The sequence below is a fragment of the Rhinolophus ferrumequinum genome, chromosome 8, assembly GCF_004115265.2.
Source record: "Rhinolophus ferrumequinum isolate MPI-CBG mRhiFer1 chromosome 8, mRhiFer1_v1.p, whole genome shotgun sequence".
NCBI lineage: Eukaryota > Metazoa > Chordata > Mammalia > Chiroptera > Rhinolophidae > Rhinolophus > Rhinolophus ferrumequinum.
This window is the reverse complement of record NC_046291.1, coordinates 45117011-45144341: the sequence shown is the minus strand read 5'-3', so window position 1 is coordinate 45144341 and position 27331 is coordinate 45117011. Positions and strand designations below refer to the sequence as shown.

Here is a 27331-nt window from a genome sequence, read left to right as displayed (position 1 = left end):
TGAGCAAAGGAAAACATTATCAAGGCAGATACTGTCCTCATATACGTTATATTAAATAGTATATGTAGAAGGTGGAAGGAAACACCTTAATACTCATGTATCTGCTAACGATGCCATTAAAACTTTAGTCAGGCTTTGAAATTCTTTTTTCTCTGTTTGTGTTTCACAAATCCTCATAAAGTGTTCCCCAAATACTCAGGATGTTGTCAGTACTGTTCTCTCTACATGCCCACAAACAATGAGGCAGTGACCTTCCATTTCCTTGGCAAGGCTATCAGCCATAATCTATTCTGAAAGACTTCCTTCTCATGTCCCTTCTCCCTTTTGAAATCTAGTTGCCAAAAATGGTTAGTCTCTTGGAGTTAAACCAGGTTGCTGTCAGCAGGAATTTTAAAGTTGATATCTGAGAGCTTCATGGAACATAAGCATTTTCTCTGGTTTGACTTTATCTGCAGACAAGGCCAAAGGAGGTTTAGACTCAACTAGATGCAAGTTGATTAAAAAAAAAAAAAAAAAAAAAAAAGTTGACTAACGTGCAGTGCCTGATTATTTACATCAGCAAGTCTCATCTCTAACTGGGACCTCTGAGATTTGCAGTGTTTTTTTTTTTTTTTTTTTCCTGTATGTAGCCTACAACATCCTGACTGATAGAAAAGACTTACACAATTTTAATGGTCTATTATGCTATGTATATTTTGATGGTGTTCAATGCCAAATAAAAAGCAGCAACAATAACAAAAAGCAAAACAACAGTGTAGGAGACACTGTTGTTTTCCATGGCATTATTAATTCTTTTATCTTAAACGAAACAATAGAGCATGCCCTCTTACATTTTACAGTTGGAAGACAAAATAGCTCTGAAGAGATTTTCTGTTTCAGGTATCTTCATACAGCTTTCCAGGGTTGCTTCAGTGTCAGTATGTGCCATCACTGCCTTACACAAGCACTCAAGCACGCCCTGAATAGAACTCTGGAAGACAAATGCTTAGCTGTTGGTTGATTTCTACAGTGATATGATACTTTACATGTCACTGAGCACTGCCCATTTGGCCCCTACTCTCCCCTTCCCCTCCAATTAAAGCTAGCAGTGTTGAGTGTGAGGAGCTATTTTGCTAAGCTGGTAGTCCAATAGATGTGATTAAATCTATTAAAATGGGACTAGGAATCAATACATGTACATTCGAATCTGCGGAGTTCCCACCTTATATCAAAGGGGTATCAATAGTAAAGGAATAAAAGATGAAAATATACTATTCTCAGGAGAGAAAAATTCTTAGAAGATGGCTTGCTCCTTCACTGGGAGGCAGTATAACTTCATGATTAAGGCCATAGACTTTGGTCCAAGGTACAGCTACCGGCTCAACAGTTTAGAAGTGGCTCCTTAACTTCCTCAGTTTCCTTATTCATGAAACAGAGATAATAGCACCTACTCTTCAGTGTTGCTTTGATATATATATGTGTATATATATATGTGTGTATATATATATGTGTGTGTATATATATATACACACATATATATACATATACATATATATATATATATATATATATATATATATATGAAAACGGTGTTATACTAGATGGGTTTGGCAGGAGCAGAGCAATACATAATTTTCTCTGCAGCTGATCAGTAGCGGTGTCTTGAATGACTGGTGATGTGTGTCTTGCACATATGGATATATATATATATATATATATATATATATATATATATAATGTGTATATATATATACACACACACACATAGGGATATATATACATATATATTTATCTACACTATACATATATATAATTATATATAATTAAGTTAAAAAGAACTTCTAATGGTGACTGACATAAAGTTTTTATTAAATGATAATATCATTATTATCATTATGTCTTGTCGCATGTAATCCTGTATATCATGAATAATGAGAAATTGAAGATCATACAGTCCCTTCCCAATAACAACCGAACTAAAATAAAACTCCTCCTCTTATCATCTTGTATTAGATCCATGTAATGGGGAAAATTGTTAGTAATAATGACTTAGAAAACACATAAATTTATTTCTCTCAAATAGAAGAAATCTGGAGTTAGGTGGTCCAGGTTGGTGTGACAGAAACACAATCATCAGGAATCTATGATCCTCTTATTTTTTGGCTCCCCTTCCATTCTCAAGTGTACCTCATAATTCCAGATGGCAACCAGAGCTCCATTCATTACATCCGCAGTTCAAACATCAGAGAAAAGAATAAAAAGTTAAATACTCCTGCTTAATCAACTCCCTTTAAGCAGCCTACCCAAAAGTCTGTTTCATCTCATGGGCCAGAACTTAGTCATTTAGCCACGCCCAACTCTAAGAGAGGAAGAAAATTGTAGTCTTTAGGTTGCTTGCAATTTTACCCCAAATAAAAATGTATTCCTGAGGAAGAGAGAGAGACGGACATTGGATGGCATCTAGCAGGTCTTTCTTCACTGTTGGTGAGGAAAGTAAGAAATTATTTCTGAGCATAGATGTATAACCTTGAACTACTAAAGAGTTGATCCTGGGCCCAAATGATCCTGGGACTCAGGCTTCCTCTACATGCCAACCACTTTTATTGACTGAATCCAGGAATAAAAGGGTTACAGAGGAATGTCCATAATACAAAGTAGAGAACCAGAATTATACACTTTATAAATCAATGACCCTTTTGTACTCTAGCCATTTCATGATGGGTTTTATCTATATTGCTCAGAGCATTTGGCCTGGTTGACCCTTGACAAGTTATAAATTAGCCCATTCATCCTGAAGAGAAAAAGTGATATTCATTTTAATGTAGTATATTCCATATAATTTTTATTTGAAATGTAATTTTTCAAAGGAATATGCTTACTCATACAATTATATCATCAGTTTATTCATAGCATCTATAGACTTAAGAATGCATTTTAACTGAAATAGTTGCAAAATACTGTCCATAATCATTTTTCCCTAAATATTCATCAGTGATGATAATTGAGTTTTTTTTTTTTTGCTAAATAAACATAACCAAACATAACCAAGATGTTGCTTCATTTAGTTTCAATCATATAATCTAAAAATGGACTTAAATTCTAGCTTCTTCCTAAAGGATATTTGGGATCAGGAAGAAGTAGTAAATACTTTTTTTTACTTAATATCAAGATGGACTTTAACTTCTTACTATTTTTATTTGGCATACGTAAATATCTGCAAACTATCTTTTGAGTAAGAATTGATTCAATTTTTTAAATGTGTTACTTTGAATATATTATAAAAGTGATTTAAAAGATGAAGAACAATATACGTTTTCTTAGCTACTTCTGGTTATAAAATGTTGGAGAACATTACATTTATTTTGTAGCAACACAATTAGAACTGAGTCTATGAATCTGAATGAAATGGAAAAAATAAAACAACCTCTTAGACTATTTTTACAAAAAACTTGGAGGAATCATGGTGACTATTTGTATCTGAAGATCCAAAAGATGGCAAGGGGAAAATAATCATCTCCCTGCAGTGGAAATCAAGTTAAGAGGCAAACATGAACAAAAGAGCAATTGTCATGGGGGGAGAAAAAGAAAAACATAAAGGATGACTAGAATGTGGGTTCAGAAGTCAAAGGCCTTCACTGAACACAGGTCCCTTTGCTTGCCCGAGACTCCATCACCCTGAGTTTCCCCAACAAAGGGCCGTTCTTTGATTGGATCCCCACTCTTCTGTGACCCCGTTTCCTTCTCCTGAAACTTAGTTTGACCTCCATTTCAAAAGGGAAAACATTTAGCTCCCTAGAATCTCTCTCAACTTAGAGCAATTGGCTAGAAATTCTCCAGGAAATTTCTTTTGACTGAGAGTTCACATATTCTGGAAAATCCCACAATACGCTAAGAAAACCATTTGAAGTTTCAAAACTCAATGAAGAGTGATATTGTCGGATGCTTGGGGACAGGTGGAATATTTTCTGGGTTCTTGGACACCTAACTTCCTACACTTTATAAATTCCATGTAATCAATAAAAATTCAGTGGAAACTGAAACAGTGGAGCTTGATAATTTTGATAATACTAACTCAAATTAGAGGTTGACTGGGCCACTTTTTCTAATGAGGGAAGCCATGTCCTCCATGTAACAAAGGCTGTTTTCAAAAGCCAGAGGACTAGCACTATTCAACAGACCATCTAGGACAGCTGGACAAGTTCAACAGTGAAATAATTAGACATTTCATACTGCTGCCATTTGATATGAGGTGCTCAGACAAGGTCGCTAAGGCAGTGAAACAACGAGGAAAAAAAATAGTGTGAATGGAATGAGTAATACTGAATGGAATTAAGGTTCTGCACTTGCTTGACCAAAGAAAATCCCAGACCTAAATAAAATAAGACTTGGAATGTTAGAAAGCTTTCAGAGATGGGAACATGTGTGAGGCTGCCAAATGGGTCATTGTTTCTAAAAATGATGTGTCCGAGATGACAGCAAACTTGTTTTGCAGACAACTACTAGCATTCATTTATGTGATTACTGCTGTACTTCCTTCTTTCTTGATTTGTCCAGAATATGTTCTAGTCTGACAAGGCTGGAGAGGAATTCACATGTCTTGCCAAATTGAAGACTATGACTGTTTGGGGTATTTTATATTTTATGAATATGATTTTCATTCGGTAAATGTGACTATAATGTTTAGGGAAGAAAGGAGAAATAGGTCAGTTTGAGCATTTCATTCAGTATCAGTTCAGAAACCTCAGAGCTCAGAGGCTATAAACAGTGGCCAGTTAATGAACTCTTTTTAAGTTTGAAAGACTAATTTATTATTTGTATATTTTAGTTAGTTTTCCTTCTCAGTGTTCCTTAAAAGGAAGTCTTCCCAATTTTGATAAGTGTCTGTTAGGTTTTGTTTTGTTCTTGTTTGATTTGTTGGCTTTACAGTGATAGTTGGAAACAGCACTCATTCTTTTCCAAAGACTGATTTCTGGGAAACTTACATGTTATGTTCTCCTATGTCCTTGCAGTCCCCTCACTCCTACACTTACCCCAGCCAGCTGCTTTTTGTGTCCCTTTCTTAATTAAAGGCCTTGCCATTTACACAAAGCTAGGCATCATCCTCTAGCTTATCTATTTTACCCCACATGCAATCAATCACCCAATCTTGACTGTTCTGCAGCAGAGATGTCTTCAAAATCTGTTGCTGCTGCTTCTTTCTCATTGTTTCTCTACAAGGCTATTGCAATAACTTTCTCACCGGCCTTCCTACCATGATTCAGTACTCCCTCTCTTCTCCTCATTTCACACTCCTTCCCCCATATTACTGGCCACTGTAGGCAATACCTGTTTCTCTGCCTAAAGGCTTCCGTTCATTCTCAGTTGCCTGCAGGGTAAACTCCACCGGCACTAACTAGTATAGCACCAAGGCCGTTCCTTGTGCTACTTCAGCTCATCTTTCCAGCCTCATCTCCTGCTACCCTCTCCTATGCCCTGTTTCTAGCCACTGGCCATCTCACTGTTTTCTAAAATTCTATGCCCTTTTCCTATTCTACATCTCTACATATGCAAGCCTTGAACGTTGAAAGCCTTTCCTCACTCTTTCTTTCAGACCATTTTTTTTTTTTTTTTTTTTTTACCAAAACCTAGTCCACATACTTCTTTACTATGATACCTTTCCCTGAAATACCAGGTAGAGTGTGCTGCTCCTGGAAGTCAGTTGAAACCTATACTATAGCATGTGCCATGTACTGTTGGAAACACCTTTCTACATGGCAGCCTCTGAACATTCTGTGAGTTCTATGATAGCAAAACTGTGTTTTGTTCATCTTCTTATCCCTACCTTCAAGCATAAGACCTGGCACAAAGCAGGAGCTCAAAAAGAGTTTGTTTACCAAATGATTCTGGAAGGCAGGCGTTTCAGATTGCCCTAAGCTTTAAGAAGAGCAACTCTTCCTTCAGCATTCTCCGAGAAAACCCTACACACAGGCAATAATTTTTAGCAGGAAGTTAGTTCTGCCTAAACTCAACAAATGGAGCCACAATGGTAAGATCATAAATGGGAATATGCCCTGCTACCATCCATCCATCCATCCATCCATCCATCCATCCATCCATCCATCCATCCATTCATCCATCCATCCATGCACCGATCCATTCATTCAACAAATATTTTTGAGCATCCATGCAGTGCCAGGCATTACGCTCTATGCATCAGGTATAACAGCAGTGGGGAAAGATTGAATAGCCTTTAGAGGCATACCAGAAAATTCAGCTAATTCCACCAGCAATATTCTCTGCGAAAATAAGCTGTCGCTTATATATGTGTGTACAGTATACATCTACATGTATACAGAGTGATATCCAAAATGTTTTAACTACTAGCAGGACACAGACACTGACCAATCAGATGAATACATTGATTTTACTCTGAAACTCTTACCCACAGAAACAATGTAATGGAATAGTGTGGAAAGCGGCAGGAGAAAGCACAATAAGATGATCTACCAGGAAGCCTAGGACCTAGGGTGCAGCTTGGAAGACAGATTTTTGTCTCTATTCTTTATTTCTTCTCAGCCGTACAGGGGGAAAAGACAGTAATAAATAAGAGATTGAAGCACCTTATTTTTATTGTTTGAGTAGCTCCACACCATTGACACTCATTTTCTAGAGACTATCAGTCTCTGTGCTGAGAAACATGGCATTACTTATTTTTTTTAAAGTGGATTTTTATGAAAAGCAGGGCAATGGTTAACCAAGAGAGATGATAATTTTTTTTAAGTGGCTTTTTGTGAAAAGCAGGGCAATGGTCAACCAAGAGAGGTGATAAAACCCAACCCTTGCTAGCAGAGCTGATAATAATCAGTCTACTGCATGCGATTTTCACAGCTGATACCTCATCCAACAAAAAAAAAAAAAAAAAGAAGGAAAAAATGATATTAATTGCAAAAGTTTCACAGATGTCTGCAGCAGTTGACCAGAGCTCCTGGGTTATTGCTTGTCAGACTATTAATGGGTTTGGCTAACCATGACAGTCATTACTTTTCCCCCTCCTGTGAGCTACTTTCTGTGTAATTTATGCATAGGTTTTGCCAAGATTTGACAACTTTCGGGATATTTACATAAAATTAGACTGCAGAGCCGAACAATAGGTGGCTTTAAAATTAGCTGTGGTGAAAACCAATCAGACAGAATTGGCCTTTCCTCTGCATTACTCCTAAGTTTATTATCGTTGTCTTTCTTTCTGAATATGAGAGTTCACGTTAGCAATTCTGCACAGATTAGAGGAAGGAGGAAGGGCTGAGAGAGGCATGATATCCTAAGACCTTGGAGAAGGGGTTCTTTATAACCTAGTCAAGCTCCCACTAGATAGAATGCCTGCCAACGGCTTGAACGAACTTGTGCAGCAACCATTCCTGAAATTTACCAAAGCACACCCACATTTTGAAGCTCATCTGAGGGAAGTTTTCCTTTGCCATCTCTCGGTTCCACACAGCTTGCTCCGTGAATGCCATTACAGAATGCGATATGCGTGTTAATAAGCCAGGACATCTGGTAACCAGCTTTTTTTCTGATTCATTAACTGACTCTGCTTCTGTGGCCAGGGGGAATGAGAGGAGAAGCTGGAAGGTTTTGCTTTTGGCAAATGGGCACTTGATGTATGCCTTGCTTCTCTGGGTTCACCTCAAGTTTTAAACATTACTCCAAGGTTAGCATTGAAATGCAAGCAACCTCTGGTATGTCTTGTCCCATACAGAAACAAATAGTTCTTCAATCATTCTATAGAGTCAGAATGCAGGAAAGAGGAAAGGAATCTTAGAAATCTTATAGTCTACATACTATTTCAAAGCAGGAGATGAGGTAAGTGAAGAAACAGCCTAGGATCACACTGGTATAGTTGTGGAAAGCAGGGGCCAGACTCCAGATCTCTTGAGCCTCAATCTAGTCGTTCTACCTCAACACATTGCTTTCACTAACTTTTGTTTTTTCACTGGCTTACTGTCATGTTTTAGTTCACCAAACATTGTCTGCTTGGTTTTTCTTTTTTGACCTCCTGTTCATATGCCTTTAGAACATTTATGCAGACTACGAGTGCTGAATCAAGCCTCTAATAAGTGATTAGGGACCCAATGAAGCATTTATAAAAGGTACCTAGGGATCGTTAATTCAAACTTTTGAAGAACAGACAACTTCAGTCCAGGTTGTGAACAACCCTAGGGAATAGGATTAACTAACTAGAATACAATGAGAAAACTCAAATGGAAAATAGAACAAGGTTATGAAAACCTTCCAATGATCAAGATGTTTAAAATTTAAAAAATACTATTAAACCATCAAAAAGTTAAAAATAACACCACACACACACACACACACACACACACACACAAAAACACAACTCTTATTGAAGTAAATCAGATCCAAATGCTCTAGAGAGTGATTTGAGTAAAAGAAGTCTGACTTGATGGTACATGTTGAGAGATGAAATGGACAATGAAGTTTCCATATGTTGTTTTTACGCAGTAATTAGAAACTGTCACACACCGTTTCATTTTTTCATTTCCTTGGGCTTATTTGCATGTTGGAACTTCCTTTGGAGCCGAATGGAGAGCATCAAACTGGCACCCGGTTGCAATGAGGGGCGGTGGCTCGTGGGGGTCCTCCCCACCTCCGAGGCAGGAAGGAAGCCAGAGGCAGGTAGTGTCGAGGTACAGATGGCTGCTAAGCTGCGGCCCTGGATGCGGTTCACATGGCCCCTCGTCGTGCCTGGGTTGAAAAGCTGATCAAGCCCTGCAACTGGTCATTATGGAGCACTTTGGCTCCCTTAAGCTGATCTCCCTTTTAAAGCACTTGCACTCCATCCCAGCCGTCTTTCCTTTTCTATTTGCCTGGGCAGACTTGAAGGCAGGCGCCCTAACCTCCTTATTGCTAGGCGCAGTATGATTTCTAGGGGGACTTAGCAAATCTACAATAGGTCACCTTTTCATGTACCGGATCTTTATATTTTCTCGTTTTTAGAAATCGTCAGCACTGAAAAACGAACCAAAAACAATAGACCGAGCAGTTCTTACTTAATAAGGATTATGACTAGGAGATGTAAACTTCAAAAGTCTTTTGAATGTCCACTGTGTTCTAAAAATCTGCAGCTTTCTACTACTGAACTGTTACTAGTGACGTGAGAAATCCCAGCTGAAGTAGAAAGAAAAACGTCATTGGATTATCTATCTGGAGAGCTATTCAATTGAATACTTAAATAACTTAGAACCATAAGAGAATTGGGCATAATTTGACTTATAACACAGTAAAAGAATTTCCCCAAATCACCTTGTTTTCAGAAATTCCTTGAGAAGTTTAAAATGCCATCTTAATTAAATTTTTAAAATAAATTTTGTGTAAAAATTAAGATAAACATAAAGAAACAAATTAATCCCACCTCCAGCAGCAAGCATTATTACTATTTTGATATTTGTCCTTTGGCTTTTTTCAATATGAGTCTAGATATATTGATATACAAATTTTTCACAAAAATGACTAATAATGAAGCTAATGTTTATAATACTTAGACCCATATTTCATGACACATTTCTACTAAATTATTTTAATGGCTGCATAGTGTTCTAGCATATACGTAGTCCGTATTTTATTTAGGAAATCTTTTCTTTTTTTCGGACATCTACATTTTAAAAAAATCCTATTATAATTAATGTGATGATCATTGAATATTCATCTTTGACATTTTATTTCCTTGGGATATATCTTCAGAAGAAGTGCTGTAGTGAAAGTCTATGCCTATTTTTAAGAGTTTTGATACATATTGCCAATTGCCTTCCAGAAAAGTTGTATTAATTTAGAATCCCACCAGCAGAGCATACGGCACTTATTTCCTCACTCCCCTGCCAGTACTCAGCATTACGGTTCTTTTTAATCTTTGCTAATCTGAGGAGAGGAAAATGGTGTCTCTTTGTTGTTTTAATTAATTCATTCTTGAAATCAGCATTTCTGAAGACAGAATGGCACTCCCTTGCTCCTTTACATGGTTGCACGAGTCAGTAGTTACACCTAGAATTCATTATTGTTTGTATTTTATAGTACTGGCATGGTTTTACAGCAGGTAAAACTAATTTGGTTAGACCACAGGGCTGTTTGATCTCCTAGGAAAATACAGATTTATGTAAATAAAGCATGGGCTTTATCTTCTTTGTGTTGGGGAAAATACAAAAGACAATGAAATTTAACAACCATACTTTGCTTGCTGCTGAGGGAGAAAGGAGTGAGATGTTTGGAAGAAAACAATGTTACTGGTCAGCCCAATGGATGACATCCATTGGCTACAGCACAACTGCTGGAGGTGACTGTGTTGGTATCTGTAACATGTTGATGTGTGAAGTGAAAAAATGAATCCTATTCCTCAGGAGAGTCCTGCATATGTCAAGTATATTGTCTCATTAAGCCAATCCATTTATCAACCCACTGAATGCCAATTAAATTGCACAGGATGGTGCAGGTATATGGTGGGCTGTTGTTGCCAAACTTTATTACAGCTGAGCTTTTCTGGCGCAGTATGTTCCACCCAGCAAAATGGCAGGCATATCAAAGCCAAATTAAATGTTCTTGAAATAATGCCTTTAAAGAGGACGAAATGCCACAGCCTGGCAGAGGAGAATGTGAAATGTAATGTCAGTTCTTGGTGTACTTTTAGTTCCAATGAAGATGTCAAGGCTCTGATCCAGCCAGTGCCAAATGTCTTCACAGCGTGCAAATTAGATCAGTGTAATTTCATCAGGAGAATGATCAGACTCTGCTATAGTTATGGCTGAATTCACTGCTTCTGCCGAGGGCTGGGCTGAGGACCGTGGGGGCCCAGCTGAGCTCACACTGCCTTCCTCAGAAAGAGAGAGAACCTGACTTAATGTATTGTCCTCTTGGTGCCACTGTTGGAAGTCAGTCACCCCTCTCAGAATACTGCTAAATGAGCATCTAACATAGATTACAATGATTTTGTTTGGAATCTGAAAAGAAATCTGTTTAGTGAAAATTAAACCCCAAGTAAGTGAACTACCAAGCCAGCTGCCAGGAGGGCATTGCAAGCATGAGAGTTTTTGTTGGTGATTAAACATAAAATTTATATAAAAGCATAGAGATATTGGTATTAAATGCTTAAAGTATTCAAATTGCAGGTATGTTTAGAAATATTTGCATTACCTAATACATTGATATAATGATGAATATTCTTAGGAAGCATAGAGATAAATTACTAATACAAAATGAAAAATACTGATGATCTCTAACTAAAACAGAGAAGGACAATAAGAATGCTGTGACTAATTTTCACTGTTAAATATAGGAGAAATGAGACAGGGTATATATCTTGGGAAGGAAACTATCAGTGATCTAACATTTGGAATAAATTGAAATAAATCAATTTCATAACAAGAGGTCACTTGCCATCATGAAATTGTTTCCTATTTTAAAATTATTTCTAATGCAACACTGTAAATATACTTCTGAAATGTTATTTTAGTCTAAAACTGGGTTTTTCTTTTCCTTTTCACATATAGCTTCCTACCAGAGTGACATAATCAGGATTCCTCTTTGAATTTGTTGCTGTATCCTCAGTAAAGACAAAGCAAAAATCGGAACACTTGGGTAGCATTACTAATAGCAGCTGAAGAATTTTCAGTGTTTCACGTATAAAGAAGTGGTTGATTTTCAGCCTTTCTAAACCTTATACATTCTGCTAATACTATAATAACACACATTGTTTTAATCCATATTTGCATAATATTTTTAAATGTTCATAGTATGAACTTTATAAAATATATTAACAATGATAACTAGTAAAGAAGACAATAAAAACTGCCCATAATCCACCATTCAAACATAACAATGCTAATACTATTATATATTTTTTCTAGTCTTGAGTTAGTATGCACCTGATTTTTTTCTTCAATTCCTATTGTTTATAAAGTTTGTCTCTTCCTTTAACATATTATGGGCATTTTTCTATGTCAGTAAACAGTATTAAAAATGATTTTAGTGCTACAGAATACTCTATTATGTGTAACATCCCCTATAATTGGATATTTGTATCAGTACTTAGCTATTTAGCTTCATAATTAACATCCCTATAAATAAATCTTTGTTCGTATTTAATTAATTTTTTGGACATATTTCTAAGAAGTAGAATTAATAAGTTAAAGATATGATTTTCAAGGATCTTGTTACTACCATGCTACTTTTTAGAATCTACCTATAAATCTACAATTTATAGTCCCAAGAAAATAATTTTATAAACTAAGATCCACAAAACAGTTCATTTTATATTCCACCAACCATATTATGACGTCTACATTTCAAATCTTAAATTTCATACAAATGGGAAGAATAACTCAAAACACTTTAAAACTATGTGAAATGTGAGCATAAGACTGTGGGCTGCCTTCCTTCTGTTGTTATTCACTACTGAAAGATGTGCTATACGCTCTCAGTTACTGGAAAGTAGTTCAATTGATTGAAACAAATAACTTAGAACATGCTTAAAGCCAAAGAAAAAATCATTATCTCAAGCCTTGAAACTATTTTGACATTCTCTCAGTATATGTAATTGGTATAGACAAACCAATAGTTTATTAAAAGCTGTGTTGCTTTGAATTACTTTTTATCCCTGTATATCTCTTTAGAATCTCTACTGTGGAACTTTCTTTTGTTTCCTATTTTAACAATAGGCACAAGACTCAAGGCTACCTCTGGGGCTTGCCAAGGCCCAGATGCCAAGCCTTGGAACATTCTAGTAGCAACATCTGGCCTTTTGGTGAGCTACACAGGCACTTGTGCACTAAGCTCAGAACTGCCTCTCGGATGTCACATGGCCAAACAATCTACTCATATTTGGGCTATGTGCTCCCTGAGGAAACATTTGTCTTTCAGCTCACTTTGAATATGTAACAGATAATATTAATTATGTAGAAAAATATTTTCTATACAAAATAATTCCTTTTAAAATCTTACTTCCTTTAATTAGTAGTGTTGTATTCCAGTCTAGTTTACAGCTGTTTGTGATTTTTTTTCCCCCAGGAGTCAGGAGAGACACTATTTCAATTCTGGATACATTTTGAACAACTGCACCAAATTCATAAAAAGTGGTCAGATTTGCACTTAGGAGTGGCTTAAATTATTGATAATTGGAAAAAAAATCTTAATACCTACAAGACACTTCCTCAAAAATAATGTTCCTGGTTTTTGTTAAGAATATTTTCTAAATATATACACTGCTGTGACCCACTATGATAATTTGTTTCCTATCATTACATGGCTAAAGATTTGTTTTAATGTCTTTTTTAATCAGAAGATTAAAATCCATGTCCAAACAATAGTTATCAATTTAGCATGAAGAGTAATCCCAACTATTACTGTTTCTCAGTATGCAAGATTAATCAGACACAAGAAAAAATGCAATTAAATTAACATATTGCCTCTAACAATTTTCTATTTTACAAAGAAACAGAAAAAAATTCATTTATGAATATTTTGCCTAGTTTGTGGAAAATAAGATCTAATACCATGTCAAAAACACATGGACTTCAGATAAATCTTTATCCTATCATTTTTAGAAATTGCTAGATTTTCACTTCTTAATAAGCTCTGTTTATCATGACATTACGGTGCAGTCCTCTTCACTGATAATGAAATGCTCAAATTTTCACACTTCTTTAAAAGCATATTTTCCACTAAAGTATAAAAGCAGAAATTCGTTTTCATTTATTTTGAGTGTTTGTTTTTTTAGCATTTTTAAAGAAAACATAATTTATATAATCTTTGAATTAAAGTACTCAATGAGTGATTAGTATTTTCTACCATAGATGCAAATTGTGTACATACAAATGTCTTATTTCTGCAATGAAATCAGAGGAACATTTGTACACAGATGTTTATATGAGTTTTATATATAATTGCCATAACTTGGAAGCAACCAAGATGTCCTGCAGTAAGGAAATGGATAAACTATGTTACATCCAGACAATGGAATATTATTCAGCACTAAAAAGAAATGAGTTATCAAGCCATGAAAAGATGGTGGAAGCCTAAATGCATATTACGAAGAGAAAGAAGCCAATCTGAAAAAGCTACATACTGTATGATTCTGACTATATGGCATTCTGGAAAAGACAAAACTATGGAGACAATGAGATCAGTGGTTTCCAGGGGTGGGTGTGGGGTGGGGGCAGAGATGAATAGGCAGAGTACAGAATTTTTAGGGCAGTGAAAATATTCTGTATGATACTATATTATAGAGATATATGTTCATCATGAAAAACAAAGAAGATGCACAAATTTGTCAAAGCCATAGAATATATAACACCAAACACCACTCTTATCATATATATATACATATATGTGTGTGTGTATATATATATAAATTATATATATATAAAATTATATATATAAAATTATATATATATATAAAATTATATATATATATATAAAAATATATATATATAAATTTTAAAGACAACATACATCATGGAAAATAAATATTTGCAAATCATCTATCTGATAAGATTCTAATGTCTAGAATATAAAATTGTTACCACCTAGCTGTTTTTTAAAAAACCATATTTGAATAGACATTTCTCCAAACATGTACAAATGTCCAACAAGTACATGAAAAGATGTTAAACATCATGAGGCATGAGGGGAATACTAATCAAAACTAAAATGAGATACCACTTCACACCTACTATCATGGCAGTGAACAAAAAGTTGGGCGATGACTAGTGATGGCAAGGACGTAGAGGAATTACAGCCCTCATACATTGCTGGTGGGAATGTGAAATGCTGCAGCCACTTTGGAAAACAGTTTGGCCATTAAGTTAAACATAGAATTGCCATTTGACCTAACAATTCCATTCCTAGGTGTATACCCAAGATAACTGAAAATATATAGCTCTACAAAACTTGCACACAAATGTTCATATCTGCCTTATTCACAACAGTCAGATAGTAGAAACAACCCAAATTTCCATCACTGATGATTTCATAAAGAACATGTGATATATCCACACAATGGAGTATTATTGAGACATAAAAATGAATGAAGTACTGACACATGCTACAACATGGATGAACTTTAAATACATTATACTAAATGAAAGAAAGCAGCCCCAGAAGGCCACATAGTGTTTGATTTCATTTATGTGAAATATCCAGAATAGACAAATCTATAGAGAGAGGAAAATTAATTCATGGTTACCAAGGGCTGGAGGGGGAAATGGGAAATGACTATTACTGGGTTTGGGGTTTATATTTGAGCTGATTAAAATATTCTAGAATTAGATAGTGAAGATGGGTTTCACAGTTGTATGTGAAAGATACAACTGAATGTACGATTTAAAATGATGAATTTTATCATATGTAAATTAGATCTTAATAAAAATGTTCTCTCACCACTTCCATTCATCCACCTCACCCTACTGGTTATAGTCATAGTTAGTGGTAAGGAATGACTCACACTGTCAGATTCCCACTGATAGGAAAGGGAAACTTTTAATGTCCTTTTTACACATCTCCAGCCTTTAGTTAGCCTGTGTGCAGTGATCTCATTACATCCTCTCCTAGTACCCAACAGACCAATATTTTATACAACTAAAACCAGGTTATTAATGTCATAGATAAGCTAGTGAAAAAATAAATTTTGAAAGGCAATGAAGTATGTTTTAGGTGAAAAGAACTTACCAGAATCTTTCTTAAAACCAGGCTGATGATGTCACGCTTGCTTTTTCAACCCCTTTAAGCTCTCTATTACCTTCAGGAAAAAGTACACTTCCTTATTATGAACCGCCCCCGCCAAGGCATCTGCAATTCTAGCCCAACTTCCTAGAATCATACGTGCACTCTTCAAAGTCTAGTCACATTGAAGCTCTCACTGTTTTCAGTACATACTAAGGTTTTTTTTATGATTCAGAACCTTAAAAATACTTTTAGTTCAAACTGGAAAGTAGAATGTCTTCACTTGAATTGAGCAATTTTATAGGTTTCTTTCCTTAAAAAAACACAAAATAATGGCTCAGTGGTTACTATGTATAACTCAACCAATGAATTGTAGGTCTGTTTCCTTCGATAAAAATTTCTTTCTAGACCCTATCAGACAGATAATATCATCATTGTAAATATTATGTTAAGAAAAATGATCCCAAACTTAGGAATAAGGCAAAATAGGATTGCAAGTTCTTTCAGTGTTACATTGGAGCATTGTCCACAGGACATCTCAAAGATTAATTATTAAAGGAATGAAGCTTTGTTCATTTGGCTTTTTTTTATTAAAGTTTATTGGGGTGACAATGGTTAGTGAAGTTACATAAGTTTCAAGTGTACATTTGGCTTTAACCACTGATTAAGAATCAGACTCTGCAGTTTCATGTTAATTTATAGATTTTTATTTGAGAGAGATACAAATGAGTTTTCCTGGTAGAAAAGTTAGCCACAAATGTATGATTTTATTGACTATAGAATATTATGTTGTTTTATATCTAACCCAGCAAACTTATTCTGACTTTCTTTCCTCATTTTTTATAAATGCTCAGATCTTCACATACTCTTTGAACCCATTTTATCACCTTGTTCTTTCCCTCATTAGCGAGTTCAATAAATATTAGATGTGCTTATTCTGTATTTGTCTAAGAGTTACGTTATTTCATTTCATATTTCATAGTTTTCCATTAAGTACTAAACTTAGTTGTCCAGTTTTCAGAAATTTTTCCAAGACTTGTGTCATTTTAATTTTTTCAGCTCCAAAAGATTTTTCAGAAAAAAAACTCCATATTTAAGGAAAAAAATGAGATGTACATTTCAAAACAACCTACTTTCTCCGGCCAATGCATTACGTATGGGTGATAAACAGAGAGCCTCATAGCCATATGTCCCTTTCTGCACCTGTTCCCTCAGAGTAATGTAAATTTTATGTTCTATTTTCACCCACAGGCAGGTTTTTGAAGAGATGTTATTTATATGAATTGGAGAAATAAAGGACTCTAGTTCAAATGATGTAATATCAAATCTGATTAATGAAATTCATTTGAAATTCTTGACATCCGTTTGTCTTCATTTAATGCCTAATCATGACTCCCAGATGTTAGATGTTAGATTTCTTTTTTTTTTTTTTTTGATATGGGCATGTAATATATAAATTTTTGGTCTTTCTTTTCCTTTTGAAGATTTAAATTATTATCTATTTCGGGATTCCCTTAAAGTGTATTTTCAAACCACTGCTTACCCAGCAGATTTTAACAAAAATGCTTTTGAATGAAATTTATTCAATAATATTGAAAAATTCTGAAATAACAGAATAACCAAAAATAACATAGCCTGAATTTTTGGGTTATCCATCTATAATTATGACCCAGAAAAAATATCAAAAAACGAATTAATATGTAGCAAAAAGGGGAAAACATGCTTCAAAAATTGTGTACACAAACTAAAATATGACAGACACAATATATGTGGGTTTTAAGAAAAGGAAAAGAAAGGAAAGGGAGGCTGTTACCGGTTTTATTGAAGCCATGAGGCTTGCAATGTAATGATAGAACCAGAGAGACTTAAATTCTTAATATTCTAGTTCTTGGCTTATTACCTTTGGTTCAGTAACTATAGACTTATTCCTGATACCTTATTTGTTTTTAAAATACTTCTGTTTTATGAATTATCTGGATTTTCAACTTTTTGTTTTATATTTCTCTAAACACCAATATCATATTTGCCAAGTTTCCCTTTGAGTTTTTTTTAGGTTTGATTATTTGGTTTTGTTATTTTGTTTAAGCATAAAAATCTGAATAAAATACATAACTGAAATGGAAATCTAAAATTCTTCATGGAATATAATTGCTATGTTTATGCCACAATATAATGAGTTAAAGAACAATTCTATTTTAAATGAATTTGCATGGTTTTGATAACATTTGGGGAAATGGATCTTTGATTTATGCTTTAATTCAGACAAGCAGCAAAGGATTTTATGTATAAAATATTTTTTTCAATATGCTTAATCGCTACAATTGAAATTTCTTTTATTTCCCTAAAGAATTGCTTCCATATCATGAAGAAATGACTCCTCTCAAAGGAAAAACATTTATTACACCTGAGTCTTCCTGGTCCCAACTGTACCACATGCTGCTTAATAATTTGCAATGATTTAGGAAGATTGCCATAACCACTCAATTAAATAATGGCTTTGGATGCAACCTATGGTATGAGGCACATCCTTAGTAGACATTTAGAACTGTCTTGTTAATTAGACAGAATCCAGCAACCACTGTGTTCTGAGTATCTCCCAGACAGCAGACAACCTTCCTGGAGGATTGAAAGTAGTCACTTGGTTTTTTTTTTTGGCCCAACTAAGCAAATGCAGCATTGCCACAGAGTGGAAACGGAGCCAGGGGGAGAAAGAAGTAGATGAAGTTTCAGGAAATCTCGTTTCTAATTCTGGCTCTGGTACTTTTTTAGTTTTTGATCCTTGAGTAATAATATTCTCTGAGCTTCAGTTTCCTCCTCTATATGGAAAGTGAGCTATAGCTGATAATATCTTAGGCATTTTCCTAATTAATGGCACATCCCTATGTAATTTATGTTAAAGGTAGAAAATGTTTTGCAAAACGTTACCAGGGTATTTATGAAAAGTCTCAATGGCTTATTTCCATGAAGCATCCAGAAGCAACATGATGAAACATCAATCAAATACTAAGGCAGGATAACTAATTTAAAATTTGTAATTATTTCTGGGCCAATGATAGAATTGCCACGCAATGTACTAGCAGTAGTTTTATGGCCAGAATCAACCTTCCTGTGGGGAGACTAGACACATGTCCCTATATCTAGGTAATGAGATTTGAAGGATAAAGAAAAATGAATGAGTTCTAAAGACAAATTTTGCCAAATTCTTAATTACAGCTTGGACCAATCCTATAGTATTAATGTTTGAAATAAGGCCCTCTGGTCGATATTTTAGACTATGGAAAGTAAGTAGGCTATATTCAACAAGCAGCATACATATAGTCCTCTAAATAAATGAATTCTCTTGGTACGTAATTAGAACAGAATTAAAGTGAACACTTTCATTTTTAGCTTCTTTTTTAACTATATCATCTTAATAATAATCCATTTGTGAAATTCAATGTATAATATTCATTATCTTTTTTAAATGTCGTAGCTCTGTTTAAATGAAGTAACTGAGTATTAATTTAGATAGACCATAAGGTCTAGGGTAGTATGACTGTATAATTCTCTTTGCATATTACCTACTATATATTGCAATAGAAATTTGAAATGCTACGCAGTGCTTTTCTAGTACAGTGCAAAGATCACAAATTTTGGAGTTAGCAGATGTAGTTTGTCCTCAGATAATTTCTGACTGATAATGGACAAACCAGTTAGAGTTTCTGAAACATTTTCCTTATTTATAAAAATAAGCATAATAATATTATCCAGGGTTTTTTTGAAATGCAATAACTCATTTATTTTCAGGTTGTATCTATACACATTCACTCAAGTAAATTATTATTCTCATATCCCTAGACATTTCTTAGGAACAAGGACACTTGCCAGAAGGGAAGGGGATACAGGAGGAGTAGAAGGACAAGGGCAGCATTTTGCAGTTTTTCAAAATATGACATGTGCACCGCATCTCTTTAAAAGTGAAAGCACTAATAATACCTATCTCCCAACATGTATGAATATTAAATGAATGTCATAAGTGCTTTGAGTTTTTTCTTTATAATTTCTAAAGTAGAAATAGTTTGTTTTACTTGATTTTAAAGGATATCTACCATTATAATTTTCATGCATATTTTTCAAAAGTTTTCTATGCCTAAATAAAGAGAAAATTTTCCCAAAACAATGGGATTGTACATGTAATATATGTGAAATATGATTTTTTACCTAATAATATAAATTAAAGAACTCCTATTTCAAATACAGATTTACTACATATTTTGATTGATTGAATAGTGTTTCATTATATGAATGTATCACAATTGAAGCAATTCCCAATCATTTGACATGATCTTGCTTATAAGAGCAAAAAAAATTGGAAGCTGTAATCAGCTTCCCTGTACACAAATATTTGTACACTTGTCTGAGTGCTTCCTCAAGATAAATTAGTCAGCAGATATCCCCTGTATTCAGGCCTTTGAGATATGGTGCCAAAAGCCAGCGTATTTGTTATCTATTACTGCATTAAAAATCACCCCAAAATTTGAGTGACTTGAAATAATAATAATCATTTATTATTTCCTATGGTCCCTATGGGTGAGAAATTCACATCAGGGACATCTTTTCTATGCTCTGTGTTACTGGATCTCAGCTGGAATACGGGAAGTCTAAGAGCTGGAGTCATCTGAAGGCTTGCCTATTCACTCACATTTCTAGCTGTCTAGAAATTTCTAGTGGTTGATGCTAGGCATCTGCTCAGGGCCTAGCTTCCTCCCGTGATTGATGGTGGGGCTGCGTTTCAAGAGAAAGTATCATATATATATGATATCATGTATACAATACATATTATATATAAGTATCCTATATATAATATATATATGGCATAAGCCCCATCTCTAGATGGAGGAGTGTTGATGTCACATTTGTAAGAAAAACACGTGGAATGGGTTACATATTGCTGCTATTGTCTTTGGAAAACACTACCTAACCGAGCTAGTATTAGAACTTTTGATATGCATCACCAAAGTGACCTCCATCAATAATATAAAATTTGAGTAATATCTTTGACTATCTGATGATATGGAAAATGGAATTTCACTATCATTTTAGTTTTTTTTTATAGTTAAATATACCAAACATCATTTTGCAAATTGTCTGTCATTTATATTTTTCATGATTTTTAAAAATTTAACATAAACTTTAGGTTTCTATGGATGTATTCATTTGTGAGATAGTGATTTATAAAACATCTTGATATGCTATATTAAGAATATAATCCTTTGTCAGTTTTGTTGAAAATATTTTTCCCAGTGAGTCATTTCTTTTACTCTCTGACGGCATTATTTACTTTTTATAAACTCCCCCTCCCACCCCCACGGGGACTTTTTGCTTTGTTTTGGATTCTTTAAAATATGGCTAAAAATAGTGTTTTTCCTTAAATGTATTGCATATCTTATATGCCATGCTTAGTTATACTTCCTTACCCCAGAATTACATTTTTTACTTGTATGCTAATTTATTTGTTTGTAAATTACATCAAAATAAATTGCATATGGATTTAAGACAGGATCTAACATTTTTCCAGGTTTTTATCTATTCAGTTTTGTTTGTTGAAATAGTCAAACTAGCAACAACTTTTAAAAGTAGCAACACCCAAGGAAAATGGAGAAGGAATCCCAGGATGATTATGTTCTTTTGAATAATCTATGCCAGCTCTACAGATTAGAAATGTGACATTTATCATTTATTAATTCCCATATATTCTTGAATCTTTTTCTGGACTCTTTATCATTGATCTCTATTGCAATTCATTATCACGTTGTTTTAGTTATTAGAGTTTAAAAAAGACACTTTAATATCTGGAAAGCTCCCTTTCTGTCCAAATGCTTTGCAATCCATACATCAGAATGCTTTGAAGAGCTGTTCAATACTCCGTCCCTAACTCTTCTTTCTTCCTGGTGATCTTACTCAGGCTTTAAGCACCTTTCATAATGACAACCTCCCTATTCATATCTCTGGTCTAAGCCTCTCCTGTGAACTCCAAATCAGTTATTCCCTGGGATGTTCAACAGGCCTCTTTGTTTCAATGGGTCGGAAATAAACCCTTGATTTTTTTTTTTCCTCTTCAGATCTTCTCTTCCCCAAGTGTTCTTCATCCCAATAAATAGTATTCTACCACTACTCAGATAATATCATGAAGGGCAGATTTAATATTGTGGTAACCAATCACTATATCAGTGTAGAAATGGTTGAATTTTTCTAACATACCAATTAAAATAGGAAATTGGGGGACAAGTTGAATCTATACTGAAGCTAGAGTGTCAAAATTTTTGTCTGATTTGACATGTGGACAAGGGATGCTAAAAAAAAAAAAAATAGGTGCATCAAGGACCCTTGGTCCCATGGAGTATTTCAGGAGGTTATTTTTGTATTTATAGCAGGGGAGCTGGTTTCTTCAACTTCACTCTCAAGGCTATTGTGGTTTCTTGCTAGTTTCTGGGGGCCAAACAGTGTTAGAAAGTTTGCCCACAAGCAATGAATGTACTATCACACTTCTACTTTTCTCAGAGTATTTTTCTTGAACATACTTGATGTATTTTCTTACATATTACAAATATGAGGTTGTGCTTTGAAAAAAATTGAAGGATCAAAATAGTCCTGAAGAAGAGCATACCAAGTAGAGAGGAATTACAGACTTTAATAAGAAGTAAAGGTAACATTAAAAAGAAGAAGTTCTATATACTTTTTTTTTTACTATTGTTAGGTTAATAGTTTAAAATGGCAACTCTAATAAGAATAGATAATCAGTGGAACAATATGATATGACTTTGAGAAAAACTTTTTAAAATGCCATATTTGAAACAAATACCATAATTGCATACATTACTATTTGGTGGTTAATAGCAAAGAAATTATTTTGCATCTGGGTTATTTAGTAAAAATAGTCACAAACAGCAACAAGTTTTATGAATAGTAATATCCAAAGAAAACAAGAATGAGTTTTGTACTGATGATCCTCCATTTGTCCTTCCAGATCCATTCTCTGCTCTTCTCCACGGTGCTCTGTGCCCGCAAGCTGACTTCCATGTCCTGCACCACCTGAGCTCTCTCACACTCTTACTTCCCCTTGGGTTCATCAGTGGGAAGGACCAGGTAGATAGGGTTCCGGGGAGAGAACAGGGTTCCTGGGGAAAAGGAAGGGAGGCAGATAGAAAGCCAACTAGAGAGTCAGAGACATAGAGCGAGTTTTGCTTTTCCAGAAACAACACAAATACAATACCAAAATGTTAGCAGTGATTCTCCACATGGCTTACTTTTCCCATTCTTTTGCTTTTCTGCTGTTTTTACAACGTACGATTTTATATATTGATTATGAATAATCTTTGAAATTAAAAAGGTAAATTTTTGTGGTAAATGAACTATGTCTTGTGTCACATAGGGATCTGAAGTTATCTTCTGTATTTAAAGCATTATATGGAAATTAAATTTATTGTATCTGTCACTGACTTTCATTAGCATTACTTAGATTTTCAGTTCACATTTATTCAACCCCAGATTCCTTTCATTTCATCAAAAAATATGTTCCCTGCCAATCCCATTCAATTAAATATGTATGTAACTTTAAAAAAATAACTAGAAGAAATATTAAAATATTTCTAAACTTCTGCTTGCAATAATTTCCAAAGGAAAATTTTAGTTATAAAAGTAGAAGTATATTTCAATAGTATCATAATTTGTGACTTATATTTGCTTATGAAATGCCAATCCTCAAAATAATTTCACTTTGACATATCAATTTTATAAATTAAGTACTTCAGGATAACTCTTTTCTAGAAAAGCAAAACTTTACTGAAACATAATTTTTAAGTGAGCTATATCTTTATATTTTAGGTATGTGTAAAAGGAGTACAAATAATTGAGCTTTTTTCAGTCCTTTTAATCTTTGCAATTTGTATTCTCTTGCATAAGGGTCCCAAAGGACTGTTTAGTTAATTAAATAAGCAATGAACTTTCAAAACACTAGTGGAATACACAGACGTAATTTAATTACCAAAATTGAAGAGTCCATTCTTTCTTTTATACCAAATTACAAAGTAGAACTAGACTTTAAGTCATGAATTTTAATTTTTTAAAATTTCATTTATATTCCCTTCATTTCACTTAATATTTCTTCTCAGAAACCACTCCTACTTAAAAAACTAAATCAATTGTAGATTAGTAAAGTCTACATTTATAGAACTAAAATTAATGGGGGATTTTCATAACCTAAATGGCATGGTAATTCAGAATAGCACCCCTAAGATTTGTACCTTGTGTCTGACCACAGAAAGATATGTAATGTGTAATTATAGCCAGAATTCTTCAACCCAAATGTGCTTGTTAACTTTGTTTATCCAGTCATACCACATGCCACACAGCTGCAAACTATTTAGAGAAGGTTTACTAGACACTGCTCTGTCTAGGAATTTTTTCTTTCTTTCCGATTTTCTGCCTCATATCACACTAGGGATAATTTAATGTGACTACATTAAGTGTTTTCTGAACCGCTGCTATTTCTAAATAGTTCTGATGTCTTTGGGGGCATACTTTTTTCAGAAGCCAGATTTCCTTGAAAGGGATTCTGGTTCAATTAATTAACTTAGTATATTGAGCATGTAACTTGATACTAACAACCACAATTATTATTTTATCCAACAATGGCCTAGGTGCTGGGGCTGAAGCACCAAATATGGCACGTAGATGACTGTTTATATGGAGAGCACATTTAAGGGGAGACCCCAAACCAATAAATAACCAATTAATTAAAGGAGAACATTCCAGAAAGAAACGATAAGCACATAAAGAATGGCTGGGGTACACTTTCCTAGAAGATATTTTTCAGGTCTATTTCCTAAACAAGCTACAAGAACATAATTTATATCATGAGGTAGCCAATCTGCATTTCTATCTTACCCTCTTGGCCTTGTGGAGACTTTAGAGAGAGAAATAAAGGATGGGGAATCAATAAAACTGTGGGGGTGAGGCAACAAAGCAATGAAAAGGTACAGGGATGATTGGTGACAATAAAATAGCCAGTGAGCACTGAACAAAAGTGGCTGGGACCTAAAGTGTGGTGGGCATCTTGAGCAGCCATCACGGTTGCAGAGGCTCTGGGCTTACAGAGCTGGAAGTCATCTTTGGTTATTTACTTGAACCCTCCTGTCTTACAGATAGAGTGACTAGCACCTGGATAGTGATGAGACTCATCCAAGTCATCATGAGAGACGTAGAACCAGAACTAGAAGTTAGCCTTCCTGGAGTATTTAGCTTACATCTCTACCAATATTTGCTTTCATCTTGGCTAACTGTTATATGGGCACTAAAAAAGATGACTCCTGAGCTAGAATCAAGACGTGGTAGTGTGGGATTTAAGTATCCACAAAATTAGGTATTCACTAAATTTGTTACGTGGCAAGTAATGTGTCTGTGGGTCAGAACATCCTACAAAGTATTAATGAGACTGGCTCATGGAATCTCTTCTGATGGAATTATGGAGGAATGCAGACCCTGTTCATTTTCCTCCAAACCATGAACAAAAGCAGCTTTATAATTTAAAAGGTAAAGGAACTTCTGTTCTGTTGAAAGAGAGGTGCTTGAAAAGCCCCAAACTAGAGACAAAGAAAAAACAGAGCTAGGACGATTAGCTCCTTAGTTATTTAGAAGTAATTCTAGTGAAGATTAAAAAACACCATGGTCTAGTGGGTAGTTAAACCCCATGATATATAATTTTAGCAGTCATCTAGGAGACAGCCAATGGTGAGGTATAATTATGGAAATGCTGACACAGCATAACACAGTGGAAACCAAATTAATTTTCAACATGCATACCCAAGACCTAATAAGAAACTTCCGTTGATGATGGGAAAATAATTGGGAAATAAAAAAGTGAGCATGTGAGTAAATATAGAAAATGAACTGAATTCTCCTTATTCTGTCTCTGCTCTCTTTCCACTAGCTCTTTGTCCCTTAATCTGAGGAAATAACAGCATCAGGAGAATCTTCCCACCGAGTCGTCTGAATGAAGGTAAGAATCTGGACTAACTTGTCAAGGAACTTTTTAAATCAACCTGCTTCTGCTGACATGAGGAGAAAGTTAATTAATAAGAAAAATACCTAAATGTATATTTTTGAAGTTGTTATTTTTAAAAAAGCATTACATAATTAACAATAACTCTGAATTTGCCATGGACCCAGTTAGAGGCCCAGGAAAACTATAAAATCGCACCTGAGGATAGAGCTGAGAGATGGCAGCTGCCTTGAGATCCTTTAGAAACAAAATGTAACAAGAAAAACAGCAAGTTGTTTAGCGTTTGGAAGTCAGAAGTTCACATCACATCTCACAGACTGCTGTTGGAAGGCATTAAATTTCTATTGGCTATAATGTCTGTATTCACTAAAAGCCTATAACCCCTTCCTTATCAGAAGGAATAAGTGATAGTGAACACTTTGTCAGATAAAAGGTACAATGTGCAGGCTCGACAAACAGCAGAAGCAATAGGTATACTTTGTATTAGATCTCATTTCAGCTTTATGTAACACGTTTCAGAAAAGAGGAGAAAAAAACAAAGCGATACATGAGCAATGGTAAATGGGATTCTCTATCATTGTTTCCCAGCCTTGGCCATGGTGTTCTTTATCTATTATTAATTATCTTCTGCTACTTAACAAATTACCCCCAAATTTCGCATCTTAACAATAAACATGTATTAGCTCACACAATTTCGATGGGTCAGAAATTCACAAGTGGCTTAGCTGAGGTGGTTCTGGTCCTAGGTGCCATACAGGTTGCAGTCGAGAGGTTGGCTCACTCACATGGCGGTAGACAGAAGGACTTAGTTCCTTGCTGGCAGTTAGCAGGAGGCCTCAGTCATTCAGCAAATGGGACTCTCCGTAGGGCTGCTTTTCATGGCAAGTCAGTTGAGTCCGCTCATAACGAATGATCCAATGTCAAAGTGAAGTCTCAATAAGTTTTGCTCTAGTTTTGGAAGTCACACTCTTTCATTTTCACAACAGGCTGTTGGTTACAAGACTCTACTGGTTACACGTCAGCCCTACTCAATATGCAAGGGGAATTTACAAGACATGCATACCAGGAGTTGAGGACTGCTGGAGCCACATCAAAAGTTTTGCCTTTTCTACCACATGCCACCCACTTACACAATTACTTCTTTACATGAACATTTTAAACAAACCCATCTTAAGCAATAATATCTATGAAATCATGGATTTGATGTGGTCTTTATATTTATTTTAATAAATATTTTCCAAATAAACAGATGACTATTAAAACAAAATACTTTTTTTTCCTTGTATCTCCTAATAACAACTCAAGCATCTCTAGTGTTATATGTACTCCCCTTTGGAAAGCACCAGTAGGCACAAACTTGAGCTGGTCCTGCTTGAAGGAGACTCTTCTAAGTCTAGTGTAAGTGAGGAGATATTCGTTTCCTGTGACATTCTCACACTAAATTCTCTAGAAGTCTAAGATTATAACCCTCAAGGGGTAGACTACAGTGCTATCACAAAGTCCATTTGCTACAGTGGTTATAACTGTCACTTGCTGGCTATCGTTTATAATTACTTAAAATAGAAACAGTTTAAAGAATTGAACGATAAGGGTAAAGCAGATTGTTCTCAG

The 27331-nt window shown here is 34.8% G+C and overlaps 1 long non-coding RNA gene across 2 annotated transcripts in view; it reads left to right on the top strand.

Annotated features, from left to right (window-relative positions):
* LOC117025778 (uncharacterized) overlaps positions 1 to 26966 on the top strand; it is a 248039-nt gene extending 221073 nt beyond the window's left edge. Inside the window, exons 3-5 of one of the 2 annotated variants that reach the window (XR_004423653.1) lie at positions 22688 to 22806; positions 25649 to 25717; positions 26707 to 26966. This is a non-coding gene — a long non-coding RNA (uncharacterized LOC117025778). The remainder of the gene's footprint in view (positions 1 to 22687; positions 22807 to 25648; positions 25718 to 26706) is intronic. The other variant, XR_004423654.1, reaches the window with a different exon arrangement.
* The last annotated feature ends 365 nt before the right edge of the window (positions 26967 to 27331 follow it).